At 48.3% G+C, this 14,488-nt stretch overlaps 4 non-coding genes across 4 annotated transcripts; all 4 read right to left on the minus strand.

The window, feature by feature from the left end:
* Nucleotides 1–6,027: 6,027 nt before the first annotated feature.
* Nucleotides 6,028–6,100, minus strand: trnaf-gaa (transfer RNA phenylalanine (anticodon GAA)). Its single transcript has one exon. It is a non-coding gene; the product is annotated as a tRNA-Phe (tRNA).
* A 4,112-nt stretch (nt 6,101–10,212) lies between these two features.
* Nucleotides 10,213–10,284, minus strand: trnaq-cug (transfer RNA glutamine (anticodon CUG)). Its single transcript has one exon. It is a non-coding gene; the product is annotated as a tRNA-Gln (tRNA).
* Nucleotides 10,285–10,525: 241 nt separating this feature from the next.
* trnaq-uug (transfer RNA glutamine (anticodon UUG)) lies at nt 10,526–10,597 on the minus strand. The gene has a single exon. It is a non-coding gene; the product is annotated as a tRNA-Gln (tRNA).
* Nucleotides 10,598–10,687: 90 nt separating this feature from the next.
* trnaf-gaa (transfer RNA phenylalanine (anticodon GAA)) lies at nt 10,688–10,760 on the minus strand. Its single transcript has one exon. It is a non-coding gene; the product is annotated as a tRNA-Phe (tRNA).
* Between the last annotated feature and the right edge of the window lie 3,728 nt (nt 10,761–14,488).

Genomic DNA, 14,488 nt, shown 5'->3' on the forward strand with positions numbered 1-14,488 from the left:
CAAATTGTGTCCAGAGGCTGAGATCTGGACGTCCCACCTGCAACTTATCCCATTCAAAAATTTAGGCTGTTCGTGGACAGTGGAATTTCGGGGTTCTGAAGGCTGCAAATCGCTCAGTGGGGCCCATAGATTATCGTAAAATTTATATTTAATTATTTTTATGCATTTTTTAATCAATCATGACATTAAAATATAGAAAAGATCCCACCTGTAACTTATTCAACAGGGTCCAAATAGGCTGTTCGTGGATAGTCCATTTTTAGGCTAATTATGCATATTTAATAGTTTTAATGTACATCAGTGTGTTGTGTTGTGTCCCCAGTGTGGTTTACAGTAGGTTTGACCACATAAAACCACTGTAATTATGAATTATGACCTATTAATGCATTGACCACGGACAGCCTATTTGGACCCCGTCAAATAAGTTACAGGTGGGCCCTTACTTTGCCCACCTGTAACTTATTTGACAGGGTCCAAATAGGCTGTCTGTGGACAGTCCATTTTCAGTGGGCCCTTACTTTGCCCACCTGTAACTTATTTGACAGGGTCCAAATAGGCTGTTCGTGGACAGTCCATTCGTGGTCACATAGGCGGTCACATAGTGGGACGAATAGGCTGTCCGTGGTCAGTGGGCAGGGCCACGGGCTGTCACTTAGATTGGCCATGGACGAACAGGCTGTTCGTGATCACTAGGCGGTCAGTGGGACGAATAGGCTGTCCATGGTCACTGGGCAGGGCCACGGGCTGTCACTTAGATTGGCCATGGACGAACAGGCCGTTCGTGGTCACATAGGCGGTCAGTGGGACGAATAGGCTGTCCATGGTCAGTGGGCAGGGCCACGGGCTGTCACTTAGATTGGCCGTGGACCTAACAGGCCGTTCGTGGTCACATAGGCAGTCAGTGGGATGAATAGGCTGTTCGTGGTCACATAGGCGGTCAGTGGGATGAATAGGCTGTCCGTGGTCAGTGGGCAGGGCCACGGGCTGTCACTTAGATTGGCCGTGGACGAACAGGCCGTTCGTGGTCACTAGGCGGTCAGTGGGACGAATAGGCTGTCCATGGTCACTGGGCAGGGCCACGGGCTGTCACTTAGATTGGCCATGGACGAACAGGCCGTTCGTGGTCACTAGGCGGTCAGTGGGACGAATAGGCTGTCCATGGTCACTGGGCAGGGCCACGGGCTGTCACTTAGATTGGCCATGGACGAGCAGGCTGTTCGTGGTCACTAGGCGGTCAGTGGGACGAATAGGCTGTCCATGGTCACTGGGCAGGGCCACGGGCTGTAACTTAGATTGGCCATGGACGAACAGGCCGTTCGTGGTCACATAGGCGGTCAGTGGGACGAACAGGCTGTCCATGGTCACTGGGCAGGGCCACGGGCTGTCACTTAGATTGGCCGTGGACCTAACAGGCCGTTCGTCGTCACATAGGCAGCCAGTGGGACGAACAGGCCGTTCGTGGTCACATAGGCGGTCAGTGGGACGAATAGGCTGTCCATGGTCAGTGGGCAGGGCCACGGGCTGTCACTTAGATTGGCCGTGGACGAACAGGCCGTTCGTGGTCACACAGGCTGTCAGTGGGATGAATAGGCTGTTCGTGGTCACATATGCGGTCAGTGGGATGAATAGGCTGTTTGTGGTCACATAGGTGGTCAGTGGGATGAATAGGCTGTTCGTGGTCACATAGGCGGTCAGTGGGATGAATAGGCTGTACGTGGTCAGTGGGCAGGGCCACGGGCTGTCATTTAGATTGGCCGTGGACGAACAGGCCGTTCGTGGTCAAATAGGCGGTCAGTGGGACTAATAGGCTGTCCATGGTCAGTGGGCAGGGCCACATGCTGTCACTTAGATTGGCCGTGGACCTAACAGGCCGTTCGTGGTCACATAGGCAGTCAGTGGGATGAATAGGCTGTTCGTGGTCACATAGGCGGTCAGTGGGATGAATAGGCTGTCCATGGTCACTGGGCAGGGCCACGGGCTGTCACTTAGATTGGCCGTAGACGAACAGGCCGTTCGTGGTCACACAGGCTGTCAGTGGGATGAATAGGCTGTTCGTGGTCACATATGCGGTCAGTGGGATGAATAGCCTGTTCGTGGTCACTTAGGTGGTCAGTGGGATGAATAGGCTGTTCGTGGTCACATAGGCGGTCAGTGGGATGAATAGGCTGTACGTGGTCAGTGGGCAGGGCCACGGGCTGTCATTTAGATTGGCCGTGGACGAACAGGCCGTTCGTGGTCACATAGGCTGTCAGTGGGACGAATAGGCTGTCCTTGGTCACTGAGCAGGGCCACGGGCTGTCATTTAGATTGGCCGTGGACGAACAGGCCGTTCGTGGTCACACAGGCGGTCAGTGGGACGAATAGGCTGTCCGTGGTCACACAGGCGGTCAGGGGGACGAATAGGCCGTTCGTGGTCACATAGGTGGTCAGTGGGATGAATAGGCTGTTCGTGGTCACACAGGCGGTCAGGGGGACGAATAGGCCGTTCGTGGTCACATAGGTGGTCGGTGGGATGAATAGGCTGTTCTTGGTCACACAGGCGGTCAGGGGGACGAATAGGCCGTTCGTGGTCACATAGGTGGTCGGTGGGATGAATAGGCCGTTCGTGGTCACACAGGCGGTCAGGGGGACGAATAGGCCGTTCGTGGTCACATAGGTGGTCGGTGGGATGAATAGGCCGTTCGTGGTCACATAGGTGGTTAGGGGGACGAATAGGCTGTTCGTGTCAGTGGGCGGGGCCCCGGGCCGTCACTTTGGTTGGCCGTGGGCGAAAAGGCCGTTCGTGGTCACACAGGCGGTAAGGGGGACGAATAGGCTGTTCGTGTCAGTGGGCGTGGTCAGGGGGCGGTCCCAGGCTGTTCGCAGGTCACAGGTGGGACGAACGGGCGCTTCGTGGTCGGTGGGTGTGGTCAGGGAATTGCGCGAAAAGGCGGTCAGGGGGATGCGCGTGCGCTCCGTGGACGCCCGCCCGCAACCTGTTCGCCGCGCGTCGGATCGACTGCGGGTGGTCGGCGAGTCGCCCCCTTGTGGCCGATGCCCGGATTGCGAGCGAGGGGGCCGGATTTCGTCGTCCTCCCGCGGGGCCCCCGAGGCCCCCGGGCCCGAGGCGACGTCTCTGGCCCGCCCCGTCGGGCCCCCCCTGCGGCCTGGCGCCGTCGGCCGGGCCCCGAAAAATCATCTAGGGGGCGTCGCGCGGGGGTCCACTAACCTCCTACCACGAACTACCTTTTAAGCTGTCCGCCGACCCCTTCCCTAACGTGGTGGCCTAAAGAGAGTGGGGGAAGTTTGAGATGACAAGAATGAGCTTTAGTCAATGATTACGATAAAAAATGAAATAAAACCTTTTACATACACCTTTAAATTATCTTTTTTCCTTTGAGGATGTTCACTCAAAGAGTGAATGTAGATTGACACCTGAGAAGTGCCATTCCTCTGTGTTGTGAAATAAAATAATATGTCATTTAAAAAATACTGTTTTGTTTTATTTGTAATTGTTTGTAAAATATTGTTTAAGATTTACATACCTTGAGGAAGTTGTTCCTCAGCTTGCGAGGCTACAGTTGCCATCTCCAGGTCATCTTCCTCCTCAAAAAAATCCGTAGCAGCAGAGTCTGTAAAATAACATAAAACACTAAGCACATGTCACCAACACACTTGTATGCGTTAAGTGATACTCACCACATGTAAAGAGCTGTCTCCGGGCTGCGGACTCAGACGCAGGTGGTACACGTGGTCCTGCAGCTGTTGAACACGTATTTTCGTTAGACATATATACTGCATAATATATACTGTAATGATTTTAAAGCTTGCAAATCACTTACAGGGTTTGGCTGGAGACAAAATCTTTTGTGCCAGCTGTGAAGCAGATGAATGCTTCCCCCACGCCAACAGGGCCTTCACATTGGTCGCCAGCAGTGGGCTGTTCTTAGTGGCAGTAGGTGGAGGAGGAACAGACACAGTGGCAGTGGGCACAGCAGCAGTGAGGACAGATGCAATGGGCACAGTGGTGGTGGGCACGTGGGCTAGAGCCTGCCTCTTCAGCACGTATGGTTTGAAAAGGGCCATATTGGTGTTAGGCCTGGCCTTTGCCTTCTTCAGGTAGGTGATGAGAGCCTGGGCCTCCTTGCTTGGGTCCTCATACACCTCCTTCATTGACCTACCCTTAAAATCCCCAAACTCCACCATCAGACATCCAGAGTCTCCTGTCCTCTGGGCCTCCTGCAGCATGACCTGTTTTTTTTCTGATACACCTCTACAGCCTCGCCTACCTCCCTGATCTGCGAGGTGTATCTGAGGAACAGGTGTTTGTTGTCCGACAGCGGGTTGTCCCTCTCCTCCTCCCCCAAAACGCTGCTGACCAGATAGCAGGCATACCACAGTGAGTTCTTCAGCAGCCACAGGAACCTCTGACCCTGGTGTTTCCCAAACTGGATCTTGCAGTGAGCCAGAACCAGGAACTGGTCTCCAGGATTCCCTCCATTCTGCCTCACAAAGGCAGTGGCCTCAGCCAGGACCTCCTCTTTACACCTGGCCCTCCCTGCCAACACGATCTACCTCCTATTGGCCTCCTCAGTTGGCCCCATAAGGAGTCGACCCTCAGAGGTTCTTCGTAAAACCGGGTATGCATACATAATCTGAAAGGACACAGGCATAAACAGAACGTTACATAGCTGTCATATTCCAACTGAAAGTATTTTACTACAGCATTTTTTTTTATGTAATTAATTATTATAATATTATAATAATTAATGATTATTATTATTATGAGCATAAGCATTATTGTTTTTTATACAACTGTGAATAACTTTGAATTGCCTTGTGTACAAATTGTAAATAGTGTGATGAACTAATTAATAAGAAAATAAATAACACTTCTTGGTACAATCTTGCTGGTATCATGCCATGCTTAAATCGTTTTGTTTTGTTTAGCTTTTGTGGCAGAGATTACTAAGAAACACCAAATATAACATAAAGGCGTTTATGACAATTCATAATAATATGATCATCAAACAGATCTAAAACTTAAAATGGTATATCAAATCGTTTTGGTATATCTTTTATAACATAGTTGAGAATCATTTGTTGAAACAAAAAAACACTTGTTTTTGCCTATTCATGTCTTTTTAAATATGTATAACATAGTATTTAAAAAAATAACATAAATATGTATACTGGTGTATAACATAGTATAGTATAACATATATGAATTAAACTTTTTTTTTTAAAGGTTTTAGTAAAAATCTTCTTGTGCTCAAAATAATGTAATGAATGACAAAAATGAGGATGGAGGAATCGAATGAAAGCTTTTTTATACATTGGAATACTTGATCACTCGAGCGTCACTTCATAGCGTCATCAGCAGCGCTCAAAGGATCTGCCCTCATGTTGTTGCAGTTTGTTAATTTAAGAAATTCATAATAAATAATAATAAAGCAAGATACCCTGTTGAAATATGTGTAATGTGTGGTTTATATAAACTGCAAAGGTAAAGTATACTTTAAAACAGATTGTGACCGATGTGAAGGGGGAGGAGAATGTATACGTGCGTCACGTTTAGTCAATAAAACACTTCCGCATAGGATACACCTGTGTATCCTCGCTCATGAGTCCTCTGAAAGCCTCCTCACTCCTCGATCCTCGCCTCCTCGCGGTGCAATTAGGTAATTGAGATGTCCTTCAAGATGGCTGAGCTCGATCGGTTTCCGGGTCATAGGATGGAGGACAGAGGAACGAGGAGACGAGGAGGGATATTGAGAAGCACCCTATGTTTCCCCAATTCCGACTCGGTTTGAGAGTGCCAATTTCACCGCCACGTCAGCAGTTGCGCATCACCTCTGTTTTTTCCCTCCCTTCCGCGAAGAACCTAAAAAGGTTCTACCGAGATTTGAACTCGGATCGCCACCTAGCCCAGAGTGCTAACCATTACACCATGGAACCAACACACCCTCCCAGCTGTCTGTCTGAGAGGCAGATAGCGATGAGGCTAGGTGGAATCAGGTAGCCTAAAGGAGGCGGGCGTGGTTCCTCTGCCGAAACCCGAGATTGAACCAGGGACCTTTAGATCTTCAGTCTAACACTCTCCCAACTGAGCTATTTCGGCCAGGTACTTGTGCTGTTTAGCCTGGCAAATGAAGGTCCCACCGAGATTTGAATTCGGATCACTGGATTCAGAGCCCAGAGTGCGAACCCTTACACCATGGAACCTCGGCGTGTGTCAACTTTTCCCATGTGGTGCAGAGATGTAAGTCATTCAGTCCAGAAGCGCGATAGCAAGGAGCAAAAGAAGCCTTTGCTTTTTAAGCCCATGTTTCCCCAATTCCGACTCGGTTTGAGAGTGCCAATTTCACCGCCACGTCAGCAGTTGCACATCACCTCTGTTTTTCCCCTCCCTTCCGCAAAGATCCTAAAAAGGTTCCACCGAGATTTTAACTCGAATCGCTGGATTCAAAGTCCCAGGAGTCCTGTGGGTGGCTGTAGTGAGGATGGTCTTGGTGCAGAGGGACAGGGGTTGAAAGCCTTGCTGGAAAGATGGGAGTTGCTCTTTCCAGTGGACAGGAAGCTCTGCAGGCGACTGGGACACCTGGCCAGGGGTCCACAATGCTGGAGGAGCAGGATAAGGGGCAGGAGCAGGGGCAGTAGCACGAGCCGGGGCAGGAGCAGGGCCTCTCGAGCCTGCAGTGGCTGGAGAAAAAAGAAAAAACTTACCCACTTACAGGGTTTGGCTGGAGACAAAATCTTTTGTGCCAGCTGTGAAGGTAGGTGATGAGAGCCTGTGCCTCCTTGCTTGGGTCCTCATACACCTCCTTTATTGACCCACCCTTAAAATCCCCAAACTCCACCATCAGACACCAAGAGTCTCCTGTCCTGTGGGCATCCTGCAGCATGGCCTGTTTTTTTCTGATACACCTCTACAGCCTCGCCTACCTCCCTGATCTGCGAGGTGTATCTGAGGAACCGGTGTTTGTTGTCCGACAGCGGGTTGTCCCTCTCCTCCTCCCCCAAAATGCTGCTGACCAGATAGCAGGCATACCACAGTGAGTTCTTCAGCAGCCTGAGGAACCTCTGACCCTGGTGTTTCCCAAACTGGATCTTGCAGTGAGCCAGAACCAGGAACTGGTCTCCAGGATTCCCTCCATTCTGCCTCACAAAGGCAGTGGCCTCAGCCAAGACCTCCTCTTTACACCTGGCCCTCCCTGCCAACACGATCTTCCTCCTATTGGCCTACTCAGTTGGCCCCATAAGGAGTCGACCCTCAGAGGTTCTTCGTAAAACCGGGTATGCATACATAATCTGAAAGGACACAGGCATAAACAGAACGTTACATAGCTGTCATATTCCAACTGAAAGTATTTTACTACAGCATTTCTTTTTTATGTAATTAATTATTATAATATTATAATAATTAATGATTATTATTATTATGAGCATAAGCATTATTGTTTTTTATACAACTGTGAATCACTTTGAATTGCCTTGTGTACAAATTGTAAATAGTGTGATGAACTAATTAATAAGAAAATAAATAACACTTCTTGGTACAATCTTGCTGGTATCATGCCATGCTTAAATTGTTTTGTTTTGTTTAGCTTTTGTGGCAGAGATTACTAAGAAACACCAAATATAACATAAAGGCGTTTATGACAATTCATAATAATATGATCATCAAACAGATCTAAAACTTAAAATGGTATATCAAATCGTTTTGGTATATCTTTTATAACATAGTTGAGAATCATTTGTTGAAACAAAAAACACTTGTTTTTGCCTATTCATGTCTTTTTAAATATGTATAACATAGTATTTAAAAAGATAACATAAATATGTATACTGGTGTATAACATAGTATAGTATAACATATATGAATTAAACTTTTTTTTTTAAAGGTTTTAGTAAAAATCTTCTTGTGCTCAAAATAATGTAATGAATGACACAAAAAATACTAAATTAACAACAACAAAAAAATGGTTTAAGGAGGATATAGCTTAATTAGCGGTCGGCTAATTATCTTGACAGTAGTGAAATTTTTTTTTACTGTATATCATGGCAAAGTTGCAGGTTCACATGTACAGAAGAAAACGTGTGCTATTACACGCTAGCTGGCTTTATTGCCATGTTTAATTGTCCAAAAACAAACACTGTTTATGAATAAATAATGATCGATTATAGAGTCGTGAAGAATAGACTTAACTGTTGCAAAGATTGCAAAGATGACGATAATAACAGCGGTCGCCGATTGGTCAAAAGTAAGCCACAGGAGCAGAGCCAGGAGAGAAACGCGATTGGTCAAAAGTAAGCCACAGGAGAGAAAGGCGATTGGTCAAAAGTAAGCCACAGGAGAGAAACACGATTGGTCAAAAGTAAGCCACAGGAGAGAACTTTTAATCTACTATTAAAAGGTAGCCAGTGCAAAGTTTCCAGCACAGAGGAAATGCGGCCTCTTTTTTTGTGGTCATTGGAAATCACGCTGCAGGACCTGCACACGCATTAATGAGAAGCTTACTTACAGGAGCCTGGTCTGCAACACTGGACCCAGTTGATGTTGCAGGAGCAGAGGCAGCACTTGGCTGGACAGAAGGCTGTGGAGGAGACTGCAGAGGAGGCTGAGCAGGGCGCAGAGGAGGAGACTGCAGAGGGGCTGGGCAGGGCGCAGAGGAGGAGACTGCAGAGGAGGCTGGGCAGGCCACAGAGGAGGAGACTGCAGAGGAGGCTGGGCAGGGCGCTGCAGTCCTGTGGGTGGCTGTAGTGAGGATGGTCCTGGTGCAGAGGGACAGGGGTTGAAGGCCTTGCTGGAAAGATTGGAGTTGCTCTTTCCAGTGGACAGGAAGCTCTGCAGGCGACTGGGACACCTGGCCAGGGGTCCACAATGCTGGAGGAGCAGGATAAGGGGCAGGAGCAGGGGCAGTAGCACGAGCCGGGGCAGGAGCAGGGCCTCTCGAGCCTGCAGTGGCTGGAGAAAAAAGAAAAAACTTACCCACTTACAGGGTTTGGCTGGAGACAAAATCTTTTGTGCCAGCTGTGAAGCAAATAAATGCTTCCCCCGCGCCAACAGGGCCTACACATTGGTCGCCAGCAGTGGGCTGTTCTTAGTGGCAGTAGGTGGAGGAGGAACAGACACAGTGGCAGTGGGCACAGCCGCAGTGAGGACAGATGCAGTGGGCACAGTGGTGGTGGGCACGTGGGCTGGAGTAATGTATATAATAATGTAATGAATGACACAAAAAAATACTAAATTAACAACAACAAAAAAATGGTTTAAGGAGGATATAGCTTAATTAGCGGTCGGCTAATTATCTTGACAGTAGTGGCATGTTTTTTACTGTATATCATGGTAAAGTTGCAGGTTCACATGTACAGAATAAAACGTGTGCTATTACACGCTAGCTAGCTTTATTGGCATGTTTAATTGTCCAAAAACAAACACTGTTTATGAATGAATAATGATCGATTATACAGTCGTGAAGAATAGACTTACCTGTTGCAAAGATTGCAAAGATGACGATAATAATAGCGGTCGCCGATTGGTCAAAAGTAAGCCACAGGAGCAGAGCCAGGAGTGAAACGCGATTGGTCAAAAGTAAGCCACAAGAGAGAAAGGCGATTGGTCAAAAGTAAGCCACAGGAGAGAAAAACGATTGGTCAAAAGTAAGCCACAGGAGAGAACGCGATTGGTCAAAAGTAAGTCACAGCAGAGAAACACGATTGGCTCACGTGGGCTTACTTTGGGCTTACTTTGGCTCAATCGGTAGGAAGCAGTAGGCGCAAGCGAGAGGTAGTGGGATCGATGCCTGCATTCTCCAGTGCTGTCCATCCTTTTTACGCCCCCCTTCAAGGGGCACTACCTAGATGAGCTCTTACGGCTCAGTGCTGCCGAAAATGTTTTTTCGAACGAGGTACTGCACACATTCCTGGCAAATGCAGGTCCCACCGAGATTTGAACTCGGATCTACAATTAAAAGGTAGCCAGTGATCGCACCTCGTCTTTGTCTTTGAGCGCGATGGACACCTGTTCTCCATCATCGAGGGGAATTAGCTCAAATGGTAGAGCGCTCGCTTAGCATGCGAGAGGTAGCGGGATCGATGCCTGCATTCTCCAGTGCTATCCATCCTTTTTACGCCCCACTTCAAGGGGCACTACCTAGATGAGCTCTTGCGGCTCAGTGCTGCCGAAAAAGTTTTTTCGAACGAGGTACTGCACACATTCCTGGCAAAAGCAGGTCCCACCGAGATTTGAACTCGGATCGCTGGATTCAGAGCCCAGAGTGCTAACCATTACACCATGGAACCTTGGCGTGTGTCAACTTTTCCCATGAGCAGCAGAGATTTAAGTCATTGAGTCCAGAAGCACGATAGCAAGGATTTAAGTCATTGAGTCCAGAAGCACGATAGCAAGGAGCAAATGAAGCATTTGCTTTTTAAGCCCATGTTTCCCCAATTCCGACTCGGTTTGAGAGTGCCAATTTCACCGCCACGTCAGCAGTTGCGCATCACTTCTGTTTTTTCCCTCCCTTCCGCAAAGAACCTAAAACGGTTCCACCGAGATTTGAACTCAGATTTCTGGATTCAAAGCCCAGAGTGCTAATCATTACACCATGGAACCAACACACTCTGCTAGCTGGCTGTCTGAGAGGCAGATAGCGATGAGGCTAGGTGGAATCAGGTAGACTAAAAGAGGCGGACCTGGTTCCTTTGCCGAAACCCGGTATTGAACCAGGGACCTTTAGATCTTCAGTCTAACGCTCTCCCAACTGAGCTATTTCGGCCAGATACTTGTATGGTTTAGCCAGCAGGGATGTCTGAGAGACCGCCCGTCATTTTCGAGAAGAGCAGAGCGAGGGTCCCAGAGAGAAAATGAGTGGCCCGTACGGGGATGAAAACCCGCCACCTTGGCGTTATTAGCACCACGCTCTAAGCAACTGAGCTAACCGGCCTCTCTCTGGCACATTTTATCCCCAATTTCTCACAAATATCCTGGTTGCCCTAATCAGGCTGAAGAGATTAAAAGCAAAGCCTAATAATGGGCTCGTCTGGGATTTGAACCCCGGACCTCTCGCACCCTAAGCGAGAATCATACCCCTAGACCAACGATCCGAAACATACATCCTCCCTGCTGCTGCCGGGCCGCAAACATTTCAGCTTCCATGGCTTAAAGCGCAATTTTTTGATTAAATCTACTATTAAAAGGTAGCCAGTGCAAAGTTTCCAGCACAGAGGAAATGCGGCCTCTTTTTTTGTGGTCATTGGAAATCACGCTGCAGGACCTGCACACGCATTAATGAGAAGCTTACTTACAGGAGCCTGGTCTGCAACACCTGACCCAGTTGATGTTGCAGGAGCAGAGGCAGCACTTGGCTGGACAGAAGGCTGTGGAGGAGACTGCAGAGGAGGCTGAGCAGGGCGCAGAGGAGGAGACTGCAGAGGGGCTGGGCAGGGCGCAGAGGAGGAGACTGCAGAGGAGGCTGGGCAGGCCGCAGAGGAGGAGACTGCAGAGGAGGCTGGGCAGGGCTCTACAGTCCTGTGGGTGGCTGTAGTGAGGATGGTCCTGGTGCAGAGGGACAGGGGTTGAAGGCCTTGCTGGAAAGATTGGAGTTGCTCTTTCCAGTGGACAGGAAGCTCTGCAGGCGACTGGGACACCTGGCCAGGGGTCCACAATGCTGGAGGAGCAGGATAAGGGGCAGGAGCAGGGGCAGTAGCACGAGCCGGGGCAGGAGCAGGGCCTCTCGAGCCTGCAGTGGCTGGAGAAAAAAGAAAAAACTTACCCACTTACAGGGTTTGGCTGGAGACAAAATCTTTTGTGCCAGCTGTGAAGCAAATAAATGCTTCCCCCGCGCCAACAGGGCCTACACATTGGTCGCCAGCAGTGGCCTGTTCTTAGTGGCAGTAGGTGGAGGAGGAACAGACACAGTGGCAGTGGGCACAGCATCAGTGAGGACATATGCAGTGGGCACAGTGGTGGTGGGCACATGGGCTGGAGTAATGTATATAATAATGTAATGAATGACACAAAAAAATACTAAATTAACAACAACAAAAAAATGGTTTAAGGAGGATATAGCTTAATTAGCGGTCGGCTAATTATCTTGACAGTAGTGGCATGTTTTTTACTGTATATCATGGTAAAGTTGCAGGTTCACATGTACAGAATAAAACGTGTGCTATTACACGCTAGCTAGCTTTATTGGCATGTTTAATTGTCCAAAAACAAACACTGTTTATGAATGAATAATGATCGATTATACAGTCGTGAAGAATAGACTTACCTGTTGCAAAGATTGCAAAGATGACGATAATAATAGCGGTCGCCGATTGGTCAAAAGTAAGCCACAGGAGCAGAGCCAGGAGTGAAACGCGATTGGTCAAAAGTAAGCCACAAGAGAGAAAGGCGATTGGTCAAAAGTAAGCCACAGGAGAGAAAAACGATTGGTCAAAAGTAAGCCACAGGAGAGAACGCGATTGGTCAAAAGTAAGTCACAGCAGAGAAACACGATTGGCTCACGTGGGCTTACTTTGGGCTTACTTTGGCTCAATCGGTAGGAAGCAGTAGGCGCAAGCGAGAGGTAGTGGGATCGATGCCTGCATTCTCCAGTGCTGTCCATCCTTTTTACGCCCCCCTTCAAGGGGCACTACCTAGATGAGCTCTTACGGCTCAGTGCTGCCGAAAATGTTTTTTCGAACGAGGTACTGCACACATTCCTGGCAAATGCAGGTCCCACCGAGATTTGAACTCGGATCTACAATTAAAAGGTAGCCAGTGATCGCACCTCGTCTTTGTCTTTGAGCGCGATGGACACCTCCTCTCCATCATCGAGGGGAATTAGCTCAAATGGTAGAGCGCTCGCTTAGCATGCGAGAGGTAGCGGGATCGATGCCTGCATTCTCCAGTGCTATCCATCCTTTTTACGCCCCCCTTCAAGAGGCACTACCTAGATGAGCTCTTGCGGCTCAGTGCTGCCGAAAAAGTTTTTTTGAACGAGGTACTGCACACATTCCTGGCAAAAGCAGGTGCCACCGAGATTTGAACTCGGATCGCTGGATTCAGAGCCAAGAGTGCAAACCATTACACCATGGAACCTTGGCGTGTGTCAACTTTTCCCATGAGCAGCAGAGATTTAAGTCATTGAGTCCAAAAGCACGATAGCAAGGAGCAAATGAAGCCTTTGCTTTTTAAGCCCATGTTTCCCCAATTCCGACTCTGTTTGAGATTGCCAATTTCACTGCCACGTCAGCAGTTGCGCATCACCTCTGCTTTTTCCCACCCTTCCGCAAAGAACCTAAAAAGGTTCTACCGAGATTGGAACTTGGATCGCTGGATTCAAAGCCCAAAGTGCTAATCATTACACCATGGAACCAACACACTCTGCTAGCTGGCTGTCTGAGAGGCAGATAGCGATGAGGCTAGGTGGAATCAGGTAGACTAAAAGAGGCGGACGTGGTTCCTCTGCCGAAACCCGGGATATAAATATCCTGGTTGCCCTAATCAGGCTGAAGAGATTAAAAGCAAAGCCTAATAATGGGCTCGTAATCGCAAAACCTAATAATCCTTTTTTGTGGTCATTGGAAATCACGCTGCAGGACCTGCACACGAATAATGAGAAGCTTACTTACAGGAGCCTGGTCTGCAACACTGGACCCAGTTGATGTTGCAGGAGCAGAGGCAGCACTTGGCTGGACAGAAGGCTGTGGAGGAGACTGCAGAGGAGGCTGAGCAGGGTGCAGAGGAGGAGACTGCAGAGGGGCTGGGCAGGGCGCAGAGGAGGAGACTGCAGAGGACAGTAGCACGAGCCGCGGCAGGAGCAGGGCCTCTCGAGCCTGCAGTGGCAGGAGCGTAAAAAAACAACAAAATTATCTTATTGTTTTAGACTTTCACTGCATGACTTTCTCAGCTCTGCTGGACAGCTACTGCGATTACAAGGTTTACTGCAAAGCATGTATGATTAGTAGAGAGATGACATGATGATGAAAAGATGGAAGGAAGCAGTGAAAATCATCCTGTTTTTCATCCAAGCACCATTAGAAGAAATACAAGAAGAAAAAAAGATGGGATCAGCCAAGTGTGAAGCGAAGCAGACCAAACACTACAACAGCCACTTATTCCAAGGGGAGTGGGGGAAGTGTGAGATCACAAGAATGAACTTTAGTCAGTGATTACGATAAAAAATGAAATAAAACCTTTTACATACACCTTTAAATTATCTTTTTTCCTTTGAGGATGTTCACTCAAAGAGTGAATGTAGATTGACACCTGAGAAGTGCCATTCCTCTGTGTTGTGAAATAAAATAATATGTAATTTAAAAAATACTGTTTTGTTTTATTTGTAATTGTTTGTAAAATATTGTTCAAGATTTACATACCTTGAGGAAGTTGTTCCTCAGCTTGCGAGGCTACAGTTGCCATCTCCAGGTCATCTTCCTCCTCAAAAAAATCCGTAGCAGCAGAGTCTGTAAAATAACATAAAACACTAAGCACATGTCACCAACACACTTGTATGCG

The sequence above is a fragment of the Siphateles boraxobius genome, unplaced genomic scaffold (assembly GCF_051911475.1).
Source record: "Siphateles boraxobius isolate OS27281-9 unplaced genomic scaffold, OSU_SipBor_1 19, whole genome shotgun sequence".
NCBI lineage: Eukaryota > Metazoa > Chordata > Actinopteri > Cypriniformes > Leuciscidae > Siphateles > Siphateles boraxobius.